Source organism: Nicotiana sylvestris, chromosome 8, assembly GCF_000393655.2.
Source record: "Nicotiana sylvestris chromosome 8, ASM39365v2, whole genome shotgun sequence".
NCBI lineage: Eukaryota > Viridiplantae > Streptophyta > Magnoliopsida > Solanales > Solanaceae > Nicotiana > Nicotiana sylvestris.
The window spans coordinates 177,991,551-178,017,945 of NC_091064.1; the positions used below are offsets into that span (position 1 = coordinate 177,991,551).

At 38.1% G+C, this 26,395-nt stretch overlaps 1 long non-coding RNA gene across 3 annotated transcripts in view; it reads left to right on the forward strand.

Moving 5' to 3' along the window:
• LOC138874557 (uncharacterized) overlaps positions 1-25,576 on the forward strand; it is a 31,795-nt gene extending 6,219 nt beyond the window's left edge. The window contains exons 2-3 of one of the 3 annotated variants that reach the window (XR_011401566.1): positions 7,607-7,678; positions 25,352-25,576. This is a non-coding gene — a long non-coding RNA (uncharacterized lncRNA). Of the gene's footprint in view, positions 1-7,606; positions 7,874-25,351 lie in introns of those variants that run through there. The other 2 variants (XR_011401565.1, XR_011401564.1) reach the window with 2 other exon arrangements.
• The last annotated feature ends 819 nt before the right edge of the window (positions 25,577-26,395 follow it).

Genomic DNA, 26,395 nt, shown 5'->3' on the forward strand with positions numbered 1-26,395 from the left:
GTGTGGGTGAAGGTTCTTTAGGTGGTGAAGAAAGATTCTCAGAATTCTTGGGTTTTCATATATGTTTGCCATTTGATCAGTTTGGATGATTGAGAGAATTTGAGAGAGTTGGGGTTTTTGGTGTTTTGGTGGATTTGGTGTGAAGAAAAGGGTAAAGGCAAATCAATTTAAAGAGGGAAGAGATGGAGTGTATAACGACAACTTTGGAGGTTAGAAGTCTTTTCATCTTGGGAGTGTAAGTTTGAAGAGATGCCGGACTCTTTCCCAAAAATCTCGGCAATTATAGAGCGTGAGTCTCTTGGTTAAATTGGTTTGCTTATAACTGATTGGTTTAAAAAGGAGATTGGGATAAAGTGCGACTCTTTTCAGATTATGTTCCATATGCAGTTATTTCAAATTATGCGAAGTGTAAAATACATATCTTATAAGTTCGATGAACCAGGTTCTTCCCTGAAAGTTCTCTTGTGTAAGATTATTTTTTTTCCAAGAAAGTAAGGGTAATATCATTAGACATTAGTGAGACATTTTAGCGCATGACACAAGAGTATATTAATAAAAGTATGAAACTGAGCAATATCTAATCTAATTATTTACAAAATTTACAAATTATTAACCAATCGTTGTGGTAGAACCGATTTCTTTTAGGTGATTTTAATCATCCTCGTACAACCCTGTGAATTTTCATAATTAATTCGGGTTAATTTTAAGCTTAAGGATGTAATTTAATTAAACCCAACCTACATGGAACTTGGAATGCTTGAGAATAACTATTTTATCAAAGATTGAGTATTGGATTAATGGTAACTATAAAGACCATTAAACTCTTAGAAAAATATTTATGTGTCAAGCCCCAAAAGCTAAGGTGGGGGCATGATTGGCACCCGATCCAAGCAACCTGTCGAGTAACCCCTTAATTAAGTTGTACTAATCATGAAAACTGAAGTAACCCAAAATGATGTCATGACATATTTATTAAAAAAAAATAAAAAATAAAATTCAAACTGAGAGTTAAGTCATAGATCTCAATAAAATACCCAACTGAGAATAAAAATTATACAATACCCACTAAATTAAGTCATGAGACTTCGAGAATACTGAATATTTATGTCCTTCGTACATACCCCAAATGCTAAAATAATATAAATAAATACTAAAATTTGAGTCCGCACCGAGAAGAAAAGCAGGAAAAGACTGAGCTCTGTAGTGCCGGAACGTGATCAGTATTATCTGCATCCATAAAAAGCGAAAACAGGCCCTCACGGGCTAAGTATCATGACAGGGTACCCATCAAGTCTCATAGGCTACCTCCTAAGAAGGAGGAGGGGACCTTCTGGGATAAACATAACAAAAAGAAAAGATATCCACGTAAAACATGTAAGAAATTTAATGTATGAAATCTGATAAGACTTAAAACTTAAATTGTAAGATGAACATCTAAATAAATAACAAATAACAAAAAAAAAAAAAAAGAACTTAAGTTAAACATAGTGGCCCTGCGTGCGTAGGATCTTGCAACACGTACGGGGAGTATCGGCCTATCTCCTCAACAAACAATAGCCCCTAGGAGCATGAGATAGCTAACCTTGGCACTGATGACACTCACACAAGGGGAGGTCGGCTAGCTCTCCCTTTTGAATGTGATCACATTAATGCATGAATGAATGTTGAAATTGCATATTAAACTAAATGTAAATATCACAAATAAAGGCACATAAGAAGTAGTAATACACGTAGTAATACACGTAGGCATGTAATTCTGTCACATATAAGTAGTACTGAACAAGGATAGAGTGAGTGTTTGAGTATAAGAAAACGTGGCTTAAATTTATCGAACACATGAAGCACGAGGGTTTATGTGGAATTCCCTATTAGGAAAATAAGCCTCAACTCACCTCAACGTATGTGCTCGCTACAATTCATGCTTCTCTCAAGAAATCCCATTCACAAGTCTATCTACATGATAAAGGAGTTCAATTTACATCGATACAAGAACTAAAAGTATAACTTAATTCACTTAGTTCATGAATATTTAGGCTTAACATGTCCAACTTGTGAATTCTATCTCAATATGCACAAATTAGGTTCACTTGTTCCAAGTTATATCACTTAATAGATTTAAATAATCTTCACGTACACCCCCAGTTATAATAATCGGCACCCATTAATTTATCATCATCTTTCACCACTAGGCTTATATCCAAAGTTTCAAGTACTCAGAACAGAGAAGAAACTGATAAACTAGCATAAATAATGTTACTAATTATTCGACATCAACTATTTTGATATTTTCGAATTATTGATGATATATCTTTAATTTAAGTGGGGACATGCTAAATTAATCCAAATGTAATTACTTATTTGAAAAGATATAATTTTTTAATAAAGAATACTTCTTTTAAACCCAAAGGATGCTCATTCCCCCATCCGTATCCAACCGCAGAAGATGACTTGAATTTGTCAGAATGTCAATGAATTGGGTAAAGCATGCTTTGTTCCAAAAATTCATTCTTTAAATTATATATGATGATTCCCCCAACAATAAACAACAACAATAACTATCCAGTATAATCTTACCGAGTGGTGTCTTGGAAGGGTAGGATGTACGTAGCCTTACCTCCAGGTTAGAGAAACTGTTTCCGAATGACCCTCGGCTAAAGAAGGTGAAGTCCCACAACAATAAAGATGTACATAATTCTCTATTACCTTGAATTTCTTCTTCTGCACTAATGAAGCTTGGAACAATGTTTGGGAATTCCTAATTCTCCTTTTCGATGTTATTGCTGCGTTCTTTTGTGTCAAAGGTTCCAAACCCCTTTCCGTTAATTCCCTCGCTTACAGACGTGGGCTTGGTCCATTATCTCATTATTTACATAGTTTCTCTTTTACTTTGTCTTGTTTTTTTTCCTCCTCATTCTTTGTTCTCTTTTCTATGTTCAAATAATTATTTCCAGTAGATCCATATGTTGCACTTGCGGGTATATTTTTCAGGGGTAAATTTTATAAATGGTCATATAATTATGACATTTGTTTACTAAAGTCATATAACTTTGTTTTCTCACATAAAAGTCATAAAACTTTCACTACTTTACTCAAAAAGTCATAGTTAACCGGCAAAGACAATTCTCCGGTATTTTTTTGGTATTCTACCTTTTTTTTTTATTTTTTAAATTCAATCTAATAAATAAAAATCATAAAATTTAGAAATATATTTACTACTAGGTTTAGAAGTATATTTCGTTATTCATAAAATTTAATTCGTAAATACTTCAGTAAGAACTTCACTGATAACTTATATTTTTAGCTCGAAAATTTGATTCAATAAAAGTGTTTCTATCATATTTTTCGAACAAATAATATTTATTATTAGGTTTAAAAATAATAGATATTTATTTGCAATAAGGATTCTCAGGTGTTTGTTTGTTTTGTTTCTTTTTTGTTACAATCCAACAAACCTTTTTAGGAGTTATTTAAATTAAAAAATCACATAGACATCTATTGAATCCACAAAATACTTAGAAATAAAATAAGAGTCACCATGAAAGTAGACATTCATTAAAACTATAATTAAAGTAAATGGCAGGTATACTTTGTACATATCACATTCGAGCCCTTATGTGAAATATTGATCTTCTTTTTATCTTTTAAATATAAATTTTATATTAGAAAAATTATAAATTTAATCAGTTTCATAGCATTAGGCTTTTGAAGTCACTTAACATTTTGTCTATAAATCTTTTATTTTTTAAACTAAGTAAAAATTCCAAATACAATTTAATTGAGAAAAATCTTAATTACGTAAGTCCTTTTCTTATTGGAATTGTGTAAATTACAATAAAATGATCCTTGTCATTCACTCTCGAATTACCAAAGAGAGTTTTTTTTTCTCCTTACACCACCTAGAACCTACAATGCTACTTTTATAATTTTCAGCTTATGTTTTTCTCCGAAGTAATATAAGATGTACCTTAAATTCATTTAGTATTTCTCATATAACAAGTTTCTAAAAGATTATTTATTTATATCCTTACAAATTTAAGTTTAATATGTTGACGGAAATAAATTAAAGATTTTTATATGGAAGTTTCTTCCTTCATTGAGTTAAATAAATAAAATTAACAATGATAAATTTTAGAAATTTAGACTTTTTACTTTTACGTACTTCTATTTATGAGTCTCATTTAATGTAATAAATATAAGATTTATAAAGAAAATTTACTTATTCGGACGAGGTACGCGCGTAAAGCACGCTAAATAGCGTTCACCTTTTTTTTTTTTTTACCCTTTATACATACTATAAGGTATATATAATATTTATATTTTGAGTAATATTTTTTACACCAAAAACATCATCTATAAGATACATGTGCAACTATATGCTGCATTTATCTCGATGTTAATTGCTATTACAAATAATTTATTCTTATTCTAAATTTTATATAATTTTTATTAATAGACACAAAATACATGTGCAATGCACGTACACTAAAACTAGTTTATAATTAAATATCTAACTGTGAACCCAGTTATTATTGCATATAAATTTGAAATTACGGTAGGAACTCATAAGAATCAAATCCCGGATCCGCCTCTGAATATAGTGTATGCCTTTGCTATAGGAGGTAAAATTTCTTATTTTAATTGAGTCATAATTTATTAGATAAAATTTTAAAACTAAAAAAACTTGGTAAAATACGAAAAAATTACCGGAGAATTATCTTTGCCGGTTAAGCATGACTTTTTGAGTAAAGTAGTGAAAGTTTTATGACTTTTGTGTGAGAAAACAAAGTTATATGACTTTAGTGAAAAAATATCATAGTTATATGACCATTTGTGAAATTTACCCTATAATATGAAGAAGTGTGTGGGTCCTTATACTCCCCAGGTATTTTAATTATATTATTAAATTCGTAATTCTCAAATTTTAAGCCTAGAAACTTATGGGGCCTTATATTCTCTCATGCTTGGGAACATTCATCCTCAAATGTGGTATTGTATCGGGAAAAATTAAGTTCATGTATAGAATTAATTATTAGGTGATGTGTCATGACACGTGGGCTGGTAAATGAATGATAGTTGGCGAAGAATAGTTGAAGAGGCACGATGTAACGACCCGACCGGTCGTTTTGAGCTTTTGCATTTCGCTCGCCAGTTCTCGGGCTTGACTTGCCTCGTGTGATGCAATATGACTTATGTAAATCGTTGGTGTTGGATTTTAGGTTAATCAAAATTTAATTTGGAAGAACAGTCTCAGTTGAAAGCTTAAAATTTGAAAGGTTTGACCAATATTTGACTTGTTTGTATATGATCTCGGATTGGAATTTTTATGATTTGGTTAGCTCCGTTAGGTGATTTGGGACTTAGGAGCGTGATCGGAATGCATGTTGGAAGTCCGTGGAAGATTTAGGCTTGGATTGGCGAAATTGAGATTTCGGCACTTTTCGGTTGATAGGTGAGATTTTGATATAGGGGTGGAATGGAATTCCGAGAGATGCAATAGTTTCGTTGTGTCATTTGGGATGTGTCTGCAAAATTTCAGATCATTCGAACGAGATTTGATAGACTTTTTGATCGAAAGCATAATTTAAGAGTTCTTGGAGTTCTTAGGCTTGAATCCTATGTTAAATTTGTGATTTGATGTTGTTGTGAGCGTTCCGAAATTTTGAACAAGTTTGAACGATGTCATGGGATGTGTTGGTACAATTGGTTTGAAGTTCCGGGAGTTTTGGGTAGGTTCCGGTATGTTTTAGGCCAAAAATCATAGCTGTAGCAGGTCCAGAAGGGTTGTTGGCCTCGGAACTCACCCGTGCGGGCCGCACAAAAAGAAGTGCGGCCGCGGCAGGTGTTGTGCGGACCGCACAAAATGGTGTGCGGCCACGGTGAAGAACATTCCGCTCATCTTACTTCGGAAGCTCATATCTTTTGATCTACAAGGAATTTTGAGATGATTCAAAAACGGAAGTTGTGCCCTTTGTGCCTAGTTTCGAAGTAGCCCTTCGTGCCTAGTTTCGATAAAAGGAAAGATATCGCAATTTGGACATCTGTAGCAAAAGTTATGGCCAAAATACTAAAGCCTGTCACTGAAGAGGAAAGCTTGTGCGACCGCGGTTGTTTTTGTGCGGACCGCACTGGTTTTGTGCGGACTGTAGTCGATTTTGTGCGGCCCGCGGAGGTGGAAATCTGTGGGGTACTCTATAAATATGAGGTTTTGGGTTTTATTTTATATTTTGACTTAGAGATCTTGGATTTTGGCGATTTTTCGAAGGTTTTTCAAGAAATTCATCGGGGTAAGGGATTCTAACTCAGATTTGGCTAGAGTACATGAATCTATCATTGAATTCATCATTTAATTCGTGATTTGGGAAGAAAATTGTGAAATCTTTCAAAAATATAAAAATGATGATTTGAAGGACCAATGGTATCGGAATTGGATAATTTTTGTATGAATAGACTCGTGAGAGTATAAGGATTCTAGTTTGTGAATTTTGTCAAATTCCGAGATGTGGGCCCGGGGGTCGGGTTTGACCAATTTTTGGAATTTTGTGATAATTCGATCGTTTTCGCTTGGGCTTTGTTCCCTTAGCATGTTGTGACGTGTTCGTTCTGATTTTGGATAGATTCGACGCGCGTGGAGGCCAATTCGAGGGGCAAAGGCGTCGCAAGCTAGAGAATTAGCCGGTTCGAGGTGAGTAATAGTTGTAAATGATGTCCTAGGGTTTGAAACTCCGGATTGCACATCGTAGTGCTGTATTGAGGTGAGACACGCGCTGGTGATGAGAGTGGGGTCTTTTACTACTGGGGATTATGACTTGGTCCGTCCCGATTGATGATTTTACCATGTATTTGACTGAAACTTATTTGTTATCATCATGATTTGGGCTGATTGCTATATTTGGGCTTCGTGCCAACTATTTGAACCCTCCGAGGATTTTTATCACAAATTCCTTATTGTTTGACTTATTACTTGAACTCAGTCCTGTTGATATTTACTGTTTTACAAACTCAGCCACTTTTATTCATATTTGAACTTAAATGATATTTCTAAATGATGTTTTGGGCTGAGAAATACGGTTTTACTAATGCCCGAGGGGCTTGTGATGATTTTCGGACTGAGTGAGGCCGAAGTCCATATGTGAGTATATGCTGAGTGATATGAGGCCGAGGGCTTGAGATACTTTTTATTGCCACAAGATGACTTGATATTGCGCTTGGGCCGTAAGGGGCCCCTCCGGAGTCTGCATCCCCACAGTGAGCGCGGGTATCCATCATGATTTGAGAGTGACTCGAGGGGCTGATACTATACTGAGAGTGAGCCCGAGGGGCTGATATTGTACCGAGAGTGAGCCCGAGGAGCTGATACTGTTCTGAGTGATTGTTACTGTGCCCGAGGGGCTGATTTCTACTTGTTATTCACCTGCTAAACTACCTGTTTTACTTGGCTTAAAGGAACTTCATTTGATTTCTTCATGGATTTACTGCCTTAAGTGATTTTACTGTTTGATATAGAATTGCTTTGTACCTTTACGCGTTTTCTTGCTTTCAACCATTATTTATGATTATTACTCATTGAGTCAGAGTACTCACATTACTCCCTGCACCGTGTGTGCAGATTCAGGCGTCGCAGAGTCCGCTCCTGAGTGCTGATCCTCCCAGTCCAGGCAGTGTTTTCGAAGACTACGAGGTAGTTGTTGACGTCCGCAGCCCCCGTGCCTCCCTTATCTTACTATTTTCATGTTCTTGAACTTCTGTAACGGATTTTGTAGCTAGTAGACTGGTATCCGGAACTATTAGTTGCTCATGACTTGTGACACCCCGGTTTGGGCTGTGTCGGGATGGTTTCTACTGTTGTTATCGTTAATTTCGCAAATTATGATTATTATATCATGTTTTAGAACTACTATTGGTATTTAACTATTTAAAAGAGGTGGTCTGTTTTGGTCTGGCTGGCCTAGTCTTCACGAGAGGCGCCATCACGATCGGGTTCGGGGAATTGGGTCGTGACAAGTTGGTATCAGAGCCTAGGTTACATAGGTCTCACGAGTCATGAGCAGGTTTAGTAGAGTCTCGCGGATCGATACAGAGACGTCTGTATTTATCCTCGAGAGGCTGCAGAACCTTTAGGAAAACTTCACATTCTTGAATTCTTATCGTGCGTCCTTGATTCAGCTTGAAATGTAACTCTTTGAATTCCTCCCACGCATTCGTATGTGCGCATGAGCACTCATTATCAGATGTGCCTCGATGGTTTGTGATTCCCTGATCGAGGGGCGAGATACGATCTCTGTGTGTTGATGTTGGGCCAGTCTGGATGACTTGAGGCCGGATTTTTGCCTATAGCTTGAGCACCGAGGTGCTGATCATGTGAGCAAGTGCTTTTGAATTTATATGTCCGGTATTTTTCCCTATTAGTGGAAGTGACGACTAGATGGCTATGTAATGAGAATGTTAGTGCGGCGAGATGTATTTGTATGCTTTGGATGTGACGAGAAAGGTCTGCTGGAGGATAGAAGAACTATTAGGTGTTTGATTTCCGTCTTGATTCGAGTTATAGCCCGAGTTATGGGCGTGTGAAGAATCTTTTCATGTCTCCTAGTTGGGAGTGGAATAGATTTCATGTTGCGGTATGAGTTCAGACTCAGGAAGACTAAGGGACTGCATAATGGTTATGACGGTGGAAGGTATACATAAAAGTTAGTTTAAAGCGAAGCAGGTGGGTTATCTCCTGCGAAGTGTTCTGGAGTTGTGCGATCTTTATGTTGTCTGTTAGAAGATCCCATTTACAAGTGAAACATATGTGTGAATTTAATTTGGGTCTTTTAAGAGAGTGGGTTTAATTGTTACGAGAGTAAATGCGAGATTTGTAAAAGATATGAAGTACCGGATGGTCTGTGTGCCATGAGCTTATGAAGGATTGAGTTAATCTCACTATGGTGTTATGGTAGCAATAAAGTGTATGCGTTATGAGTTATGGTGCGTGTTTTGATCTATGGCTTCGAGCCAAATGGGGGAGTCCGCTATTGAATAGTTGATTGTACGGTTATGTGCTTTAATGGTTCCAGCTCGAGGCGTATTTGTGAATCAGTTATGACTCGAGTAAAGGAAATTTCAATAAAGCCTATGTTATGCTTTATGGGTGTACGAGAATCGGGGAATGACTTGAGTTGTGGTTGGTAAGGAATGCTCGGTGCATAGGGCAGGAAGTTGCTTGGTTATATTGGAATGAGGTCACATTCTGCAGTGTCGGAGTGCTAGTGAAGCACAGGCTGTTCGGTTCATTTGATCAGACTAATTGCAGTTTGAATAGAGTGAATGACTCTCGAGAATGGTTCTAATGTATTCAAGATTCTACATGTAGCAATTGGGTATTTTAAAGTTGTATATGTGGTTAGGAACTGAGTTTTCATTTGGAAAATGTCAAGACTTGTGGTACTTTCTACATTAACTATGAGATTCTATATATCATTATTAGGAAGGTAATGGTTCCAGATTCGCAGGAGGTCCCTTTGGGGTAGGTATTTTGAACATGGTGCTTTTGGAAATATTTAAGAGAGTACTCAGCGGCTTATGAACCTTAGACAATGTAGTTTTATGCTTGGGTCTCGTGTGGTAAGTCTGGGTTGAGGAATTGTGGTGCTACAGCAAGAGGGGATATCAAGTTGAAGATAAATCAGAAGGAAACTCAGATAGATGGGATAGCTGGGTAGTAGGCCGGATCGGTATGGTAAGGATATGATTAGTTCCTTGGGTGTGTACGGGGTAATGAGTTTCTACAGGTATTTTGCGGCAATGCTCTTAGGTTTTGATGTCTTGCGTAGCTTGGTCGAGTTAGAAGGATTCAGTCCTGGCAGGTCTGGCTTGTGCAAGGGGGACTCAGAGAGTTCTTGATGGTTTCTACTTCGAATTGGAGATGTATATTTTTTATGGGCATGAAGAGCATGGGATGCATAGTGATTTTCTTCTAGATGGGATCAATGGAATGTTCTTGACTAGTTGAGTACGTAGATGTTTGTGGCTCAGAAGGGAGATGAAGTTCTCATGTTATCCTAGGATGGTATGGTATATGCGGTATGTTGTGGAGTATTGAGATTTGCGTCTGTAAGGTTACAATTCAGTTTTGAACGGAAAGTCATAAAATTCTTAGGCAGCACGAGCAGTTTCAGATGATTAGAGAAATGAACTTCAGATGATTAGGGGGATGATCTCCAGGTGATTATGGATATGGTATTGCTAAATGGGAGTGATTTGACGAGGGTATATGTTTCAGAAAAGACAATGTAATTAAGTTGATGTTACTTCGGTGGAATTGCGGCGCATTCTTGTTAGATCGATTGCTGATATTCGAGTTTGCATGGTGACACAGGGGAATTTTAGAGTATCTTTCGTGGAATGATTAGGTATTCGAGGTGCGGTATGCATTCGGATGGCGGAATTGGGATCAGGTGTGTTGAGTCATGTGCCATATGGACTTAGAGTCAGGGAAGTTCTCACATGTAGGCTATATTGTAATTGTGAGTCGTGTGTATCTGTCACACCTCCTTTTTTTATCTACACCACGTAAGGGAGTATAAAGGAGTTTTTCCAATTAAAGGACAATCAAAATGAGATTTATTTAAAAGATTCAGAGTCGCCACTTGGGAGATTTAGGGTGTCCCAAGTCGCCGGTTGAATCCCGAGTCGAGGAAAATATGACTCTGTTTAACAGTCCGCGAACCAGGAATTCTGTTAACCTGGAGAAGGTATTAGGCATTCCCGAGTTCCGTGGTTCTAGCACGGTCGCTCAACTGTTATCATCGGCTTAATTATTTGATTTTAGAACATTTTGAACCTATGTGTTAATTTTAACTTTTGGAAAACCGCTTTTACTTATTTAAAGAATTAATTCAAGGTCATTTAAAACATATCGCAAGCCACACCACATGAAATGCACCCGTAGTTCACGACACGCTCTATTTAACCTTGTTGGAAATTAGAACCGGGTCACATGAAATGCACCCCCGGATTTCAACAACACGCTTCATTCTATTATTATTCAAAGTCATGGCGGGGTCACATGCAATGCACACCCGAGTCCCTTTAATCTAATTTGACGTAGTTCAGTTGATGAATAGTAACCCAATTTTCATACTGTGACAAAATCATGTTCAGCTATAACCAATTCGAGTAAACACGAGCCTCAATTTCTCTAAAACAGAGATTTGTATTCAACTATAACAATCGAACACAATCGAATTCCACAAATACTAATGTGCTATCTCTTTAACATATCTTTAGGATCATCACCAACCACTCAGCACTACCATGTACGATTTAGCAAAGGATTAAAACTTATCTCTCAAAAGATCAATAAAATACAGTAAGACCTCTCAAATTTCGTACCCGTGGGTCTAATTTTGATGAAACTAATCGATTTCCAAAGATAAGGCCACAAAAGGGCTATTTGAAATCAGTCGTTTTCCTTTGAGCACAAACCAAAACCAAACATACGTCTACTATACTATTCAACTTCAAATACAAGTAACAACTTGACAACATAATTTAAATAAGGAAAACTCAAGGAAAGAAAAGTAGGCGATTGTACTTCTCAAAGTTTTATATATGTATATAAAAATGGTCATGCACAGAACCGACAAAATAGCATTTATAAGAAGTGCAAATTCAAATGAATTAAAGGCAACATAACAGAAACTGTAAGGAAATGCAAACTCGACGCTCTAAGAATTCAAATAAGTAGCGACCAACCTGGTTAAACAGAGCATATAGCCGTGAATCGTTCACATTGAAAACATGGTCACCCACGAATGGACCTCAGACCAGCAACCTCGACGGACCGAAGATCTCGTCGGAAATTCAAAACAATCAAAATCTCAGACAGCGTATCAACGAACACCTTGACGGAACTGAACAGATTCACTCGACATGGATTTGGGTAGCGTCTTCGAGCTGACTTTCGCACTGATTTGAGTTAGTTTCAGGGAGTTTTGGAGCTAGGTTTACCGCTAGGTTCGAACCCGGTTCGCCGGATCCTATGGCAAGTCGTTTGTGACGTGAAGCTTCGCCGAAAATGGCAGCTTCGCGGTGAACGGAGGTCCAACGACGATGGTGAGCTGGGTGAGGTCGCTTTGTTCTATTTGTCGCGTCTGGAACTCGTTGATCCGACGAGCAGGTGGATCTCGTTTTACCGGCGCGTTTTAGGCAGAGACGAGGTCGTTGGTGTTTTCTCCGGCGTGCATGGGTCGTTCCCAGTTTTGGGGGCTATTGGTCGAAGAAGAAGGACGGGGAAGGGAGGGTCGTCGAAGAAGACGACGTGAAGGGGGTGGGGGTCGTTCTGGTTCGCAGCCTTTTAGCTGCGTTTTTCCAGCCTTCTTCGTTATTATCATGCGCAACTTTGCTGCTTTCTCGTTTCAGCTCCTCTGTTATTTTTTGTTTTTTCTTTTTATTTATATAGTCTAGGTTTAGGTAGGGTTTTAAGTTAAGGGGTATGAGCCTAGGAATTATGGGCTTGGCAATTATGGGCTAGGTCCAAAATTAGGCCTAAAGATTGGTTGCTCGAGCCCAAGCTCTATTCTTTCGCTGTGAACGAGATTAAAAATACGGGCCCATTTGTTAATTATTCCTACTATTCAAATAATTATTAAAATAAAACTAACCATTAAAACAAATCTATTTTTTGTATTTTCAAATATCATATTAAAATAAAAATACGATACTATTGTTGTATATATTTTTTTTAAAGATTTTGTTTTTAGATTAAAAATGACTACAAAACATTAATGAACCTATTTTTGTATTTTTTGTTTTCTTGTAATAAAATAAAGTAAAAGAGTCAAAATTACTCAAAATATCTATATATGCCTAAATTAAATATTTTACGCTAATATATAAAAAATCTTGGGGAGGGTCAAAAATCACATGTCTACAACTGCCCTCTTTGACTGGAAACGTACAGAGTTTTCAGACAAAGACTGACTAGACAGGTTTTTGACCCGACCCATATTTGGAGAGACTAAAGCTAAGAGAGAAGGGAGTGTGACCGAGCCCTAGTATCTGGGCTGCCTACATATCCTTGGCTATAAAGGAATCAGACCACGTGTAGTTCAAAGACGAGTGAGGTGATGGAGTATGCCGCGGTGGAGAGCCGGTCGAGGTGCCGTTCCGCCGAGGTTCCGGTCCGCAGTCCTGCTATTACATCAAAATCAAAACATGAAAAAGACTAGCTAAGCCTATCAATTACGAGTTACAAGATTCCTATCTATAAGTCTTCTGAAGCTTGATCTTGAGTCTTGAATGGTTCTTCATGCAGACTTTAGATTTGAACCTTGATGCTTGCTAGTTGCAGGTGCTAGTTCATCCTTCTTCAACTTTTCGGATCAAGACCAGGTATACAATGCTTGTTACCTCGGCCATGTTTTGAGCAACCCACATCTTTCATCAACTTCTGCATTTGGATTCACTTTTTGCCTTTCTTTTTTCTTTATTGTTACTAACTTCTGTTGATCACCTCGGACTGTTGACTCGCATTCTTGCCGCGAGATTCTTTGGTTGCTGTCTTGACTTGCAATCTGAGATGTTTTTCCTTTTCTTTAGGTGGACGCCTGGCTGTTGGACTCGAACCGTCTTCTCTTGTTACTTGACACTGTTTTCCTTTGCACCTTGAACCATTTTCCCCTGAAACTTGAACTGTCTTCCTTCAAAACTGCTTTCCCTAAAAACTTGAGTTGTTTCCCCTTGTTCTCTAGGTGGGCGCCTGATTACAACAAAATAGACAAAACAAAGAAATTTTTTCTGCCCTAGTTTGCACTAGGAAGATTTGTGAGTTGTTAGCAAAATTGTAAACCACTTGTACTATTGTTGCAATGATGAAATTAAACTAAAGAATAGACTAGGAAAACTATAAACTAAGCTTGACTAAAGAAAAAACTGACCCTATTATCCAGGCGGGGCTCCCTGACTGCTGACGTGAAATGTATTCCCTGCTCTCCAGGCGGGCTCCTGACCGCTGAACTTGAAATGTATTCCCTGCTCTCCAGGCGGGCTCCTGACTGCTAAACTTGAATGTGTTCCCTGCTCTCCAGGCGGGCTCCTGACTTCAACAAAATAGACAAAACAAAGAAAATTTTCTGCCCCGGTTTGGTGGCTGGGCACAGATGTAAGTGTAAAATGGATCACATTACCAAATATCAATAAGAACTTGAAATCTGAAACTTGAATTGTACTCCCTTGTTCTCCAGGCGGGTTCCTGATTGCTGACTTGAAAGTATTCCCTGCTTTCCAGGCGGGCTCCTAATTGCTGACTTGAAAGTATTCCCTGCTTTCCAGGCGGGCTCCTGACTACAACTTGAAAGTGCTCCCTGTTCTCCAGGCAGACTTCTGACTTCAAGATAGACAACACAAAGAATTTGAAAGCTAAAATTTAAATTGTACTTCCTTGTTCTCCAGGCGGGCTCTTGACTGCTATGCTTGAAAGTATTCCCTGCTCTCCAGGCGGGCTGCTGACTTCAACTTGAAATGTATTCCCTGCTCTCCAGGCGGGCTCCTGACTTCAACATAGACAAAACAAAGAGTTTGAAAGCTAAAACGTAAATTGTACTCCCTTGTTCTCCAAGCGGGCTCCTGACTGCTGCGCTTGAAAGTATTCCCTGCTCTCCAGGCAGGCTCTTGGCTACTGTGCTTGAAAGTATTCCCTGCTCTCCAGGTGGGCTCCTGACTTCAATTTGAAATGTATTCCCTGCTCTCCAGGTGGGCTCCTAACTTTAACATAGACAAAACAACGAAAATTTTCTGCCCCAGTTTGGTAATTGGGCGATTTGTAAGTTGTTAGCAATATTGTAAACCAAAATATAACTTGAAATACCAAGACTAGGAAGTGCGTCTCCTAGGGGTGGAACATTAATGACTTAAACTAGGAAGTGCGTCTCCTAGGAATGAATTTAAATGACCGAGACTAGGAAGTGCGTCTCTTAGGGGTGAGAACTTCAGTGACTAAAACTCATACAATCCAAACTAGGAAGTGCGTCTCCTGAAAGTGTATCCTAAAAAAACTCAGACTAGAAAGTGCGTCTCCTAAGGGTATAACTTTAGTGCGCGGAACCAGGAATTGCGTCTCCTAGGGGAAAGCTCAATGTAGGAAGTGTGTCTCCTAAAACAAAAATATAACCTGAAAAACCCAGACTAGGAAATGCGTCTCCTAGGGGTGAAACATTCAATGACTCAAACTAGGAAGTGTGTCTCCTACGACTGAACTTAAATGAACCAGACTAGGAAGTGCGTCTCCTAGGAGAACATCTCAATTTAGGAAGTGCGTCTCCTAAAACAACAATACAACCTGAACTGCCCAGACTAGGATGTGCGTCTCCTAGGGGTGAAATCTCAATGACTCAAACTAGGAAGTGCGTCTCCTAGGAATGAACTTAAATAAACCAAATAGGAAGTGCGTCTCCTAGTGGTAAAATCCCAATTTAGGAAGTGCGTCTCCTAAAGCAAAAATATAACCTGAAAGACCCAGACTAGGAAGTGCATCTCCTAGGGGTGATGTGTGATCTTTTCAATAGCCTTTGCGTAAGCAGAATTGGGGCATTACACCTGAAAATTTCAACCTTCCAAGCTTTGATATGAACATAGCTTCCGTCCCTATTTCAGACAAAGAAAACTTGTGAGTTTAAACATGGTGGTTGGTTTGTGGCCTTGGCTTTGCGGCGACTGCTCCTTCACTTGCCATGATAACTTTGATTTCACCTTGAAAGACATTGCTCGCTTATTGACTAACCAATTTCTCTGTCACCCTTATCATAGAAAATACCTCTTCTCCGTTCAGACCCAATACCCCCTATCTATTGCATTGCTCATGAACTGACGTCTACCAAACCTTTGTGTTTCACATGAATCCCAAACCACGTTAATTGCCATCCACTTAGTGCACATGCTATTTTTTTCCTGACTTAAATCACTGGCCTTGGTCTTGAAGTCTATTGTTCCCTCACTTGTCACGATAACTTTGATTTCTGCTTAGAAGACCTCGCTTGTCACTGGTTAACCACTTTCTTTGTTGATCTCATCATAGATAATACCTTTGACCCGTTCACACAACATCCTCTATCTGTTGCACTATTCACGAATTGAAATATACCAAACCTTTGTATTTCTCATGGACCCCAAAGTATGTTAATCGTTACCAACTCAGTGCGCTTGTTGTTCTTTCCTGACTTATGACACTATGACGTGCTAGCCAGATCTCGGTTTGTACAATTGGAAAGCTGGTGGCAAATTTTGAAGCCATTTCTCACTTATTTTGACCAAACAGACTCAGGAAAAGGAAATAAACAAGACAAAAGAAACAAAGTAAAGAACAAAGGAAATAAGTGATTCCTAACAAGAAAACTACAAAGTAGAAACCTATCAGATGTGGATACCAACTATAATGACCATGACATGCACTTGTGGCCTATTCTGTTGAGCAAGTCTGATGTCCAACTCCTGTTATACCCCCTAAACCGTGAAACTGGGCTTCAATGCTCCAATTATCCAATCTGACTCACAATCCTTATTCGACTTGTAGTGCCCAGAGAGTTTTCACCATCAAGCCTCTCTCATTTGTTCTTTCTCTCAACTTACCGTCGCCTTACGGTGCCTGTGAAGGTTTTCACCAATAAGACTCTCTCATTTTTAACATTTCCCTACTTGGACCAAAGTGTTGCCCCTAATATGCATTACCTCTCATTGCTTGACCTGGCATTTCTCGAAGACCGATCGGAAGGTCTTTCTTTGGACCGTAATGTATGTTTTTGGATAGGGTTAGCAAGAAAGGTTATCAAAGGCTCAAAACAATTCAAGTGGATTCAGAATTACAACTTTTGGAATCAGATTTCTTGCAACAACCACAACTTCTGCCCTAGTTTCTTGCTTGGGGACTTTTGGATTTTTATTTTGATGAGACCGAACCGTGAGGCTACCTACGTATCCTTAAAAGGAATCAGGTCGAACATAGTTCATGACATAGGAATTGCTTCGTTTTTGTACTTTTCTCTCTCCTTTTTTCTTCTTTTCCTCTTTTTCCTCTTTTTCTTTTCTTTCCTTTTCTTTACTCTTTTTCTCTTTTTATTGTTTTTTTTCTTTCTTCTTTTTCCTCTTTTTTTTTCTTTTCTCTTTTTTTTTCAACTTCATTTTTCTTCTCTCCCTTTTCGTTCTTTTCTTTTCCTTTTCCTTTACTTATCTTTCACGCTTGTGCTTCTGATCTTTGCTACTGATTCCGGAAAAAGGGGTATGAAAGAAAATAAATGAGGCTCAAAGGGGTAACGAAGGATAAAATGTTTAGATAGCAGAACAAAATACCTTTGTCATTCCAATCTCCAAAACATGCCAAGTGCAAACTACACAATTAAACATACCAAGGAGAACATTTGTAAGATCTTTTGATTGTACTAGACTTGATAACCATATCCACACATTCGCCTTTTACATCTGTTAATTACCAAGCCCCATTGGACAACACCCTCACTCTCATTACCACGAACGACCCCCCTACAAATTTGGGGCAAACTTGCCATTATCATCACCCGATGCAACATGATGCATTTCAATAGTGTATTTTTATGTTCCACCTGCACAGTTTCACACAATTCGGGCTTGAAGTGATCTCAAAATGTCTTCACTTATTTCCCTCCAATGTCCCTACATCTTCAACGTTGTTTCATTGCTTCATGACTAAACTGACTTTTAAAACCAAGCTGAGAATTACGAGTGCATGTCATGTCACTAGAGTCAATAGGAAAAAGACTATAAAAGGAAAAGAGAACTAAACAAAAATGACTAAGAATAACAGAAAACAGGAAATTGCATTAGACAGATGGTGAAAGGGTTTAAACAACAAAACAATCAAAATAAACTGGGTTACAACCCTGGAACAAACCTAGACAACACTAAACGAGTTACTACGAAAAATAAACTAGGCAAAATAAAAGGATAGAAGGGTTTGAATCACAAGACAATATCTGGATTACAACCCTGAAAATAACCCGAACAGCAGAAATGACAACAAAATAAACCACCAAGACTCCTCTCCAGCTAGCCAAGAGATGAAGCGTCTTTCCAATTACCAAGCACGACATCTTAGCCACTGGGTTCCACATCAATATTGCCAAAACCATTAACAACTTCAATATCATTAACTTCAGTCCGCAAGTTCCCAAGAGGATTCACATGCTCCCTGTCACTGTCATTGATCACAATTACCCCTTCTTGAATCATTCTTTCTATTTCCCTTTTCAAAGAACGACAATCTTCAATACTATGCCCTTGGACATTAGAGTGGTACATGCATCTTACAGTAGGATCAAAGCCTTTTGCATATGGGTCTAGAGTATAGCCGAGAAGCGGCTCAATCAGGCCAGAATGCTTTAACTTTTCAAACAAGCTTGTGTAGGACTCCCCAATTGGCATGAAACTATTTCTTTGCCTTTGTTCCCTTCCCTGCCCCTGTTTTCTAGGGTTGTTGGGTGCTCTAAAATGTTGTGAAGGCAAGAATGCATTATGCGGTGCTGGCGCTCGCCATAGGGAGTGACCTGGTGGTTGGACATATGACCGGACATTGTTCGGAGGATAATACTGAGGTGGATTATGTGGAGCTCGGGGACAGGTTTGGGGTTGGAGTTGAGGCTGGGTATATTGGGGAGGCGGGCCCTTTGGTCCATGTTGTGACTCTGAAACAACCATGGCAACATCACCGTGTTCCTTCTGACCCAACAAACTTCCTGTGTCATTCTGAATTGCTTGTGTTGTGGCTTTTAAAGTAGAATAGCTCACGATCTTGCTCGACTTCAGCCCATTTTCTACCATTTCTCCCATTTTTACCACATCATTAAAAGGTCTACCCACAGTCGTGATCAAATGCCCAAAGTAAGTTGGTTCTTGAGCTTGAAGAAAGTACTCGACCATCTCTTTTTCTTACATGGGAGGATGGACTCTGGCAGCTTGCTCTCTCCATCTGAGCCCGTATTTCCTAAAGCTTTCATTAGGCCTTTTTTCTATCTTTGCGAGGGACATGCGATCTGGGACAATTTCTATATTGTACTGAAAGTGCCTGTCAAAGGCTTGAGCCATATCATCCCACGTGTACCACCTGCTAGCATCTTGGCGGGTGTACCACTCCAGAGTTGCTCCACTCAGACTCTGACTAAAATATGCCATCAATAATTTGTATTTCCCACCGACGCCTCTCATCTTACTGCAGTAACCTCTCAAGTGGACCACGAGATCTCTGTGCCCGTCATACAAATCAAATTTTGGCATCTTAAACCCAGCAGGCAGTTGGACATCAGGAAACAAACACAAGTCTTTGTAAGACACGCTCATCTAGCTCCCTATCCCTTGCATGTTTCTTAAAGACTGCTCTAAGATTTTCACCTTCCTAGACATCTCATCTTGCTCCACTATCTTAGCAAGCTTTTCAGTTTCGCCGGGAGGCTCAAAATGAGGAGCAGGAGAGTATGAATCTGAGACTGTGAAAGTTGGTTCTGGTGCATAGTGTTGGGCATCAGGGACTTTGAACACAACCTCGTTAGAGGATCGAGGAAAAGTAGCTGAGGGAGGAGCTACAAGAGCATGAGTGGCCAAAGGAGCGGGATACGAGGTGGTTTTGGCGGGTAGAGTGTGAAAAGGTTGTGGGGTGATATCAGCAACAGTGGGAATCTGGATTTGGGATAGTGGTGGGATAGTTGCAGAGTTTTCGGTGTAGTTAGTGGGGAATGAAGGCGGAGAATGCCCCCTGATCCAAGACTGATACATTTCTGCCATCTGTTGTTTCACCCTTTGGAACTCCACTTTCAATTCAGACTCTGACTCCACAAACTCCCTTGACGGGTCAACAACTCTCGTGCCCAAGTTTTTGCTAGTCATGGCTACCTTGCCCTTTGGCCTTGTGTTGAATGGATGAGTTGTCTTAAGAACCACAAACCAACCACCCTTCTGCTACAATGAGGAGAACAAAAGGAACAAAATGAAGTCATCATTTTAGCGTTAGAGCATTTAACAGCTAAAAATATCACATTTCGTGCCATGCACCTAGCAATAATTTACGGTCCAAGAATGACTTCGAGGGTCACAAGGTCACTTGACATCATCCCAATTTGTTCATTTCAACCTCTCTTCTCTTTGTTTTTCTGGTACTTGCTGGCTTGCCCATTTTCCTTCATTTTTTTTTCGTCACTCTTTTCTTTCTCTCATATCTCACATCCCACAATTTCAACTTTTTTTTCGTTTTCCCTTTTTTTTTTCTTTTTTTTCTTTCCTTTTCCCTTTTTTTTATTTTCTTTTAATAGTAAAAAAATGATTCGATCGAACCCTATGTAGGTTGCCTACGTATCATGACGCTGCATGAATCAGATCTTTGCGTAGTTCTGGAAGATCGGGAATAAAGTAAACAAACTAACGTTTCCATTTTTTGAAGGAAATCTAAGGAATAAACCACAGAAAGACATTTTGAATCCTCATTTGATATCTTGACGCAAGATTTCGAAGCAAGCAATGAAAAAATAAAACAGAATGTTTTTGGATTTCAATTTTGATTGCCTAAAGGAAAAATTCCAATGACAACAAAAAATAAAGTATTATTTTTTTATGTACAATATCCTAAAGTTCTAATGAAAATAAAAGTTTTTTTTTTCATTTTTCACTACTTTCCCGAAGAAACACCTCAAAAGAAAATCTTTTTGGATTTTGGAATTAACACCTTAAAGAAAGCTTTTAAAGAAGTACTAAAAGAAAAAAAATCATTTCTAGAATTAGTATTCTAAAGAAAATTTATAATGAAATATAAAATGCAACATATCTTTTTTTGGATTTTTACTTGTAACACATTTCCAAATGCAAAATAAGAAATACAGTAACAAAAGACTATACAAACTTAACTAGACAATACAAACTCTAACATCACATAAAAGACTAAATACTACTATACATGATTAGAAAAATAAAACAAAAACAATTGACTCAAAAACATAAAATGGCTCCTCGAGCAGCTCCTGAATGCAGTGATCCTTGAGCAGCTCCTGAATGCAATGCTCTTAGGTTTTGATGGCTTGCGTAGCTTGGTCGAGTTAGAATGATTCAGTCCTGGCAGGTCTGGCTTGTGCAAGGGGGACTCAGAGTGTTCTTGATGGTTTCTACTTCGATTGGAGATGTATATTTTCTATGGGCATGAGGAGCATGGGATGCATAGTGATTTTCTTCTAGATGGGATCAATGGAATGTTCTTGACTAGTTGAGTACGTAGATGTTTGTGGCTCAGAAGGGAGATGAAGTTCTCATGTTATCCTAGGATGGTATGGTATATGCGGTATGTTGTGGAGTATTGAGATTTGCGTCTGTAAGGTTACAATTCAGTTTTGAACGGAAAGTCATAAAATTCTTAGGCAGCACGAGCAGTTTCAGATGATTAGAGAAATGAACTTCAGATGATTAGGGGGATGATCTCCAGGTGATTAAGGATATGGTATTGCTAAATGGGAGTGATTTGACGAGGGTATATGTTTCAGAAAAGACAATGTAATTAAGTTGATGTTACTTCGGTGGAATTGCGGCGCATTCTTGTTAGATCGATTGCTGATATTCGAGTTTGCATGGTGACACAGGGGAATTTTAGAGTATCTTTCGTGGAATGATTAGGTATTCGAGGTGCGGTATGCATTCAGATGGCGGAATTGGGATCAGGTGTGTTGAGTCATGTGCCATATGGACTTAGAGTCAGGGAAGTTCTCACATGTAGGCTATATTGTAATTGTGAGTCGTGTGTATCTATCACACCTCCTTTTTTATCTACACCACGTAAGGGAGTATAAAGGAGTTTTTCCAATTAAAGGACAATCAAAATGAGATTTATTTAAAAGATTCAGAGTCGCCACTTGGGAGATTTAGGGTGTCCCAAGTCGCCGGTTGAATCCCGAGTCGAGGAAAATATGACTCTGTTTAACAGTCCGCGAACCAAAAATCCGGGTAAGGAATTCTGTTAACCCGGGAGAAGGTATTAGGCATTCCCAAGTTCCGTGGTTCTAACACGGTAGCTCAACTGTTATCATCGGCTTAATTATCTGATTTTAGAAAATTTTGAACCTATGTGTTAATTTTAACTTTTGGAAAACCGCTTTTACTTATTTAAAGAATTAATTCAAGGTCATTTAAAACATATCGCAAGCCACACCACATGAAATGCACCCGTGGTTCACGACACGCTCTATTTAACCTTGTTGGAAATTAGAACCGGGTCACATGAAATGCACCCCTGGATTTCAACAACACGCTTCATTCTATTATTATTCAAAGTCATGGCGGGGTCACATGCAATTCACACCCGAGTCCCTTTAATCTAATTTGACGTAGTTCAGTTGATGAATAGTAACCCAATTTTCATACTGTGACAAAATCATGTTCAACTATAACCAATTCGAGTAAACACGAGCCTCAATTTCTTTAAAACAAAGATTTGTATTCAACTATAACAATCGAACACAATCGAATTCCACAAATACTAATGTGCTATCTCTTTAACATATTTTTAGGATCATCACCAACCACTCAGCACTACTGTGAACACGTGATTTTTTCCCTATATGAGAATTACTCCCAAAAAATTCAAATAAAACAATTTTCCTTTGTGTGCAATTTTTGAATTTTTCGTGGCATTTTTGGATAATTATTTGTATTTTTGTCTGTGCATGTTTATTTGTTTAAATTAATAAAAATATAAAAATATGTCGCGTTTGCATTTAATATTTAATTAAGTTTGTTTTACAAAATAAAAAATCATAAAAAATAACGTACGTTGCATTTTTAGCATTTAACGTCCAATTTGTGTGATTTTATCATTAATTGCTATTTAAATGTGCGATAATTGTTGTTAGGAGTTAATTAATTTTTTTTAGATAATTTTGAGTTTTATAATTTAACCTTAGCATTTTTAGCTTTGTTAATTAGGAAATTGAATAAATAAAAAGAACAAAAATAGAAGAAGACCAGATTGGGCCTTTTCTTCAATTTTAAACCACAGGCCCAAAGATACCCAACCTTCCCCTACGACCCGGTCCATTTCGACCCGGGTCGACCCAGTCCATAACCCCAAAGACCCAACACCCCTATCTCCCTATCTTTCATTTCACAAAACAAAACCCTAAACCTAAAAAACCACCCGTCCCCCCTCTTCTTCATCCTCTCCAAGCCCTAGCACCCCAAGCTCCCCTCCCATGGCTGCTCCTGCTTCGTCCAGCTTCGACCATGGCTGCCCCTTTCTTCTTCCTCACCCTCACGTCCCAAATGACCACCCTTGCTGTCTTCATCTTCCCATCGCTGCTGCTGTTTCTTATTCCTCAACCTCACGTCCAAACGACCCCCAGCCACGCCGGAAAAACCAGTGTCGCTGCCCGTCTCCACCAGCTGCTATAACAGCAGCGACGAACACACACACACACACACACACACACAGTCGCCATGGTTGTTGTTGCTGCTGCTTCGTCCAACTTTGACCATGGCTGCCCTCTCGTCGTCACCACCCCAGCTTCAACCACCAACGACCCTCCCCGTACGCCATTGACGAGCAACCATCGCTGCTGCGTCAACCATTGCTGCTGCCCTCGTCGAGCTTTCATGGTTGCTTCACCTTCCTTCGTCTTCGTCGAGCTCCGGCCAGCTCCACCAGTTCATTGACAAGTAGCGTTGCTACTGTCCCTTTCTTTTTCTTCGTCGACTGAATTCCATCACCACCGGAAAATGGCGACGAAAGTTTGTTTCATCAATGGAGTTCGTTTAAAGCTCGAGGAGAGTTCGTTTGAGTTTGTCGACTGACTTTCAAGTTTAACGTTCCTGTTGAGTCGAGATCCGTTAGGTTTGGCAGTCTTGGTTTGAGTTTTTCCATTGCCGTTCGAGTTCGTCGTTGTTCGTTTCCGGTTAGTTGGTTTAAGTTTCATTTCTGTCCGTATTTTGCTTGATATTCTCGGATCCGAAATCAGTGTATGTTTGTTTCTTTCTTGTTCGTGGTTTATCGTTTCTTGATTATTTCTTCAGTTTGTTTTTATTCATTTAAAAGAATTTTGTTTTAATATAGAAGTGTGTTAGTTTGATAACTTGAATCCTTCATCTTGGTTGTAATATTGTTAGATTTAGTTTAAGGTTCAATTGATTATTGAGTTTAGTGATTTAAATCTGTTTATTTATTCCGTTTAAGTTTAATTTGAATTTGAACTCAGTGATTTGAATATACTTGTTTGTTATTGTTGTTGAATCAGAAAGTAGGTTTGTTGTTTAAAAATATTGTACAATCAAAATAATTCCAGTTATTTCTTTGTTGTTCATCATTTAGTTTGAATTTGTTGATTGAATTTGATTAAGAATTAGTTATAGCTGCTATATTTTGGTTAATTGATTAGGTGAATTGGTTATAGATGGTAATCTGATGTTAGTTCTTAGATAATTTTGAAGTTTGAACAGATTTTTTGAATCAGGGCAGTAACAATAGTTTTAGGGGTAATACGGGAATTAACCAATTGTAGATTTATTTAATTTAAGTGCTCCGTCCACTAAGCTCTAATAATAGTAAAATATTATAGTGGGGAACAAAACATATGGTAGTGGGAATCTAATATATTTATTTAAGTGGTAGTGGGGAATAAGACATAATGATGTAAAGTAAAAAGGAGAGGGGGGGGTTAATAACGAGGTCTTCTTTGACCACTGAAAAAGGGGGGAACCGTGGGGTCCGTGTTGACTGCTTTTACTTAATTAAAAATTAGAAATAGTATAGGTAATAATAAAAGTTAAAAGGTATACATAGTAGAAGAATATTGGGCTGAAAAGTAAAAGAGGCAAAAAGGGGTAGTAATAATAGTTTAAAAAGTAAAAAGGAAATAGGTAAAAAGAAAAGGAGGAGTCTTGCTTTGGGTATAAAAGAGGACTCATTTGACACTTGAGAGGGACTGAATTTGGAGAGAGAAATTTGAGAACTAAAGAGGAGATAAAAACAGACTTTTAATCTTGAGAGTTGAGGATTGAGAGAAAAGAACTGATTTTCAGAAGTCATAGAGGGTCAATAGTTTGAGAGTGTTCTACTTCGAGTCTTAAAGAAAAAAAAAATCAGAATTATCCCATTGCCTCTTCTGTTTTTTTTTGGGGTTCATTCTGTCCTGTCTATGAGAGTTATTGGGATTTCTGGGTCTTCGCTTGGTTTTTCCTAAGTCTGGTTGGTTTTTGGGTCGCCGCTCCACCGGTTTTCAAACTCTGTTTCTGGGCTATTGCATTACTGCTACTGGTTGTTTGTTGTTGCTGCGTTGTTCTTACTGCTGCTGATCCTATTCTTCCTTTCCTTGTATTCAAATACCAGGTACACTACTCTGAATCATTTTGACATATGCATTGAAGCTGAAATGTAATGGCCAGAAGATTTATGCTTCTAATTATAGAATATTCGTATTTTTAGTTAGATATTCATTATGTGTTTCATGTTATATGAATGGTAGAAGTATGTATGATGTGAAGCGTTATATTGCGGAGCTATTGGATGAGTGTCGATATGAACACCATAAGTATTAGTTTCGGCTTTGCTAAATTTTTTAGTTTGAAATCGCATTCAAATCAAATTGGTAAATAGTCAATATGGGAAATCGATTTAATTTGGGGGGGGGGGAGGGGGGAAGGTTAGTAAAATCTAGATTTGAATTTGCAAATATTGGAATAGAAGCAATTTGAGTTTTTTTTTTATCTTTGAATCTTGTTAGTAACGAAGATCCGCAAATACTAGGCAAATATAATAGGCCAATAATTTCGTAGAATCAGCAGGCTTGATGCTTTTAATGTGTGATTCAACGTAGCAAGGCTAAGAACATTAATCCATTAGGTGCGAGTTTGAGCAAGATGAGTCAACGTTTAAGTTTAATAAACTTTCTAATAAGCTTTAGTAATTATGGTTAAATCTAGTTTCAAATGGTTGTGAATAATTAATTCCAATAGTTTTTTTATAACAATGAGAGCTTTAATCTAGCTATAATTGATTTCTTTTGAATATTACTTGGCGAATTTCTTATTTTATTTACAATTTCGAATTTTTTCTTTTTTTTAGTAAAATTCCTTTCCATTAATATTTGTCTTAATCTAGCAATTAGTATGTTACGCTTTCTTATTTTTAAGCTCGTAATTAATTAGGATTTATTTTTATTTTTATTTTAGAGACTAATTTAAATAGAAATGTAGTCACTTTAGGATATCCTTAAAATAAATGAGATGAGCCTCGCCCAATAAAACGCACAAGTTGCGGGGCCCTCAATAATTAGTTAATAATTGTATAGACTTCGTGATCGGTCGTTTAGCAAATTTCACGGCCTTACCAAAAATAATGATACGCTAGTCGCTTTAGGCGCGCCTTTAACAA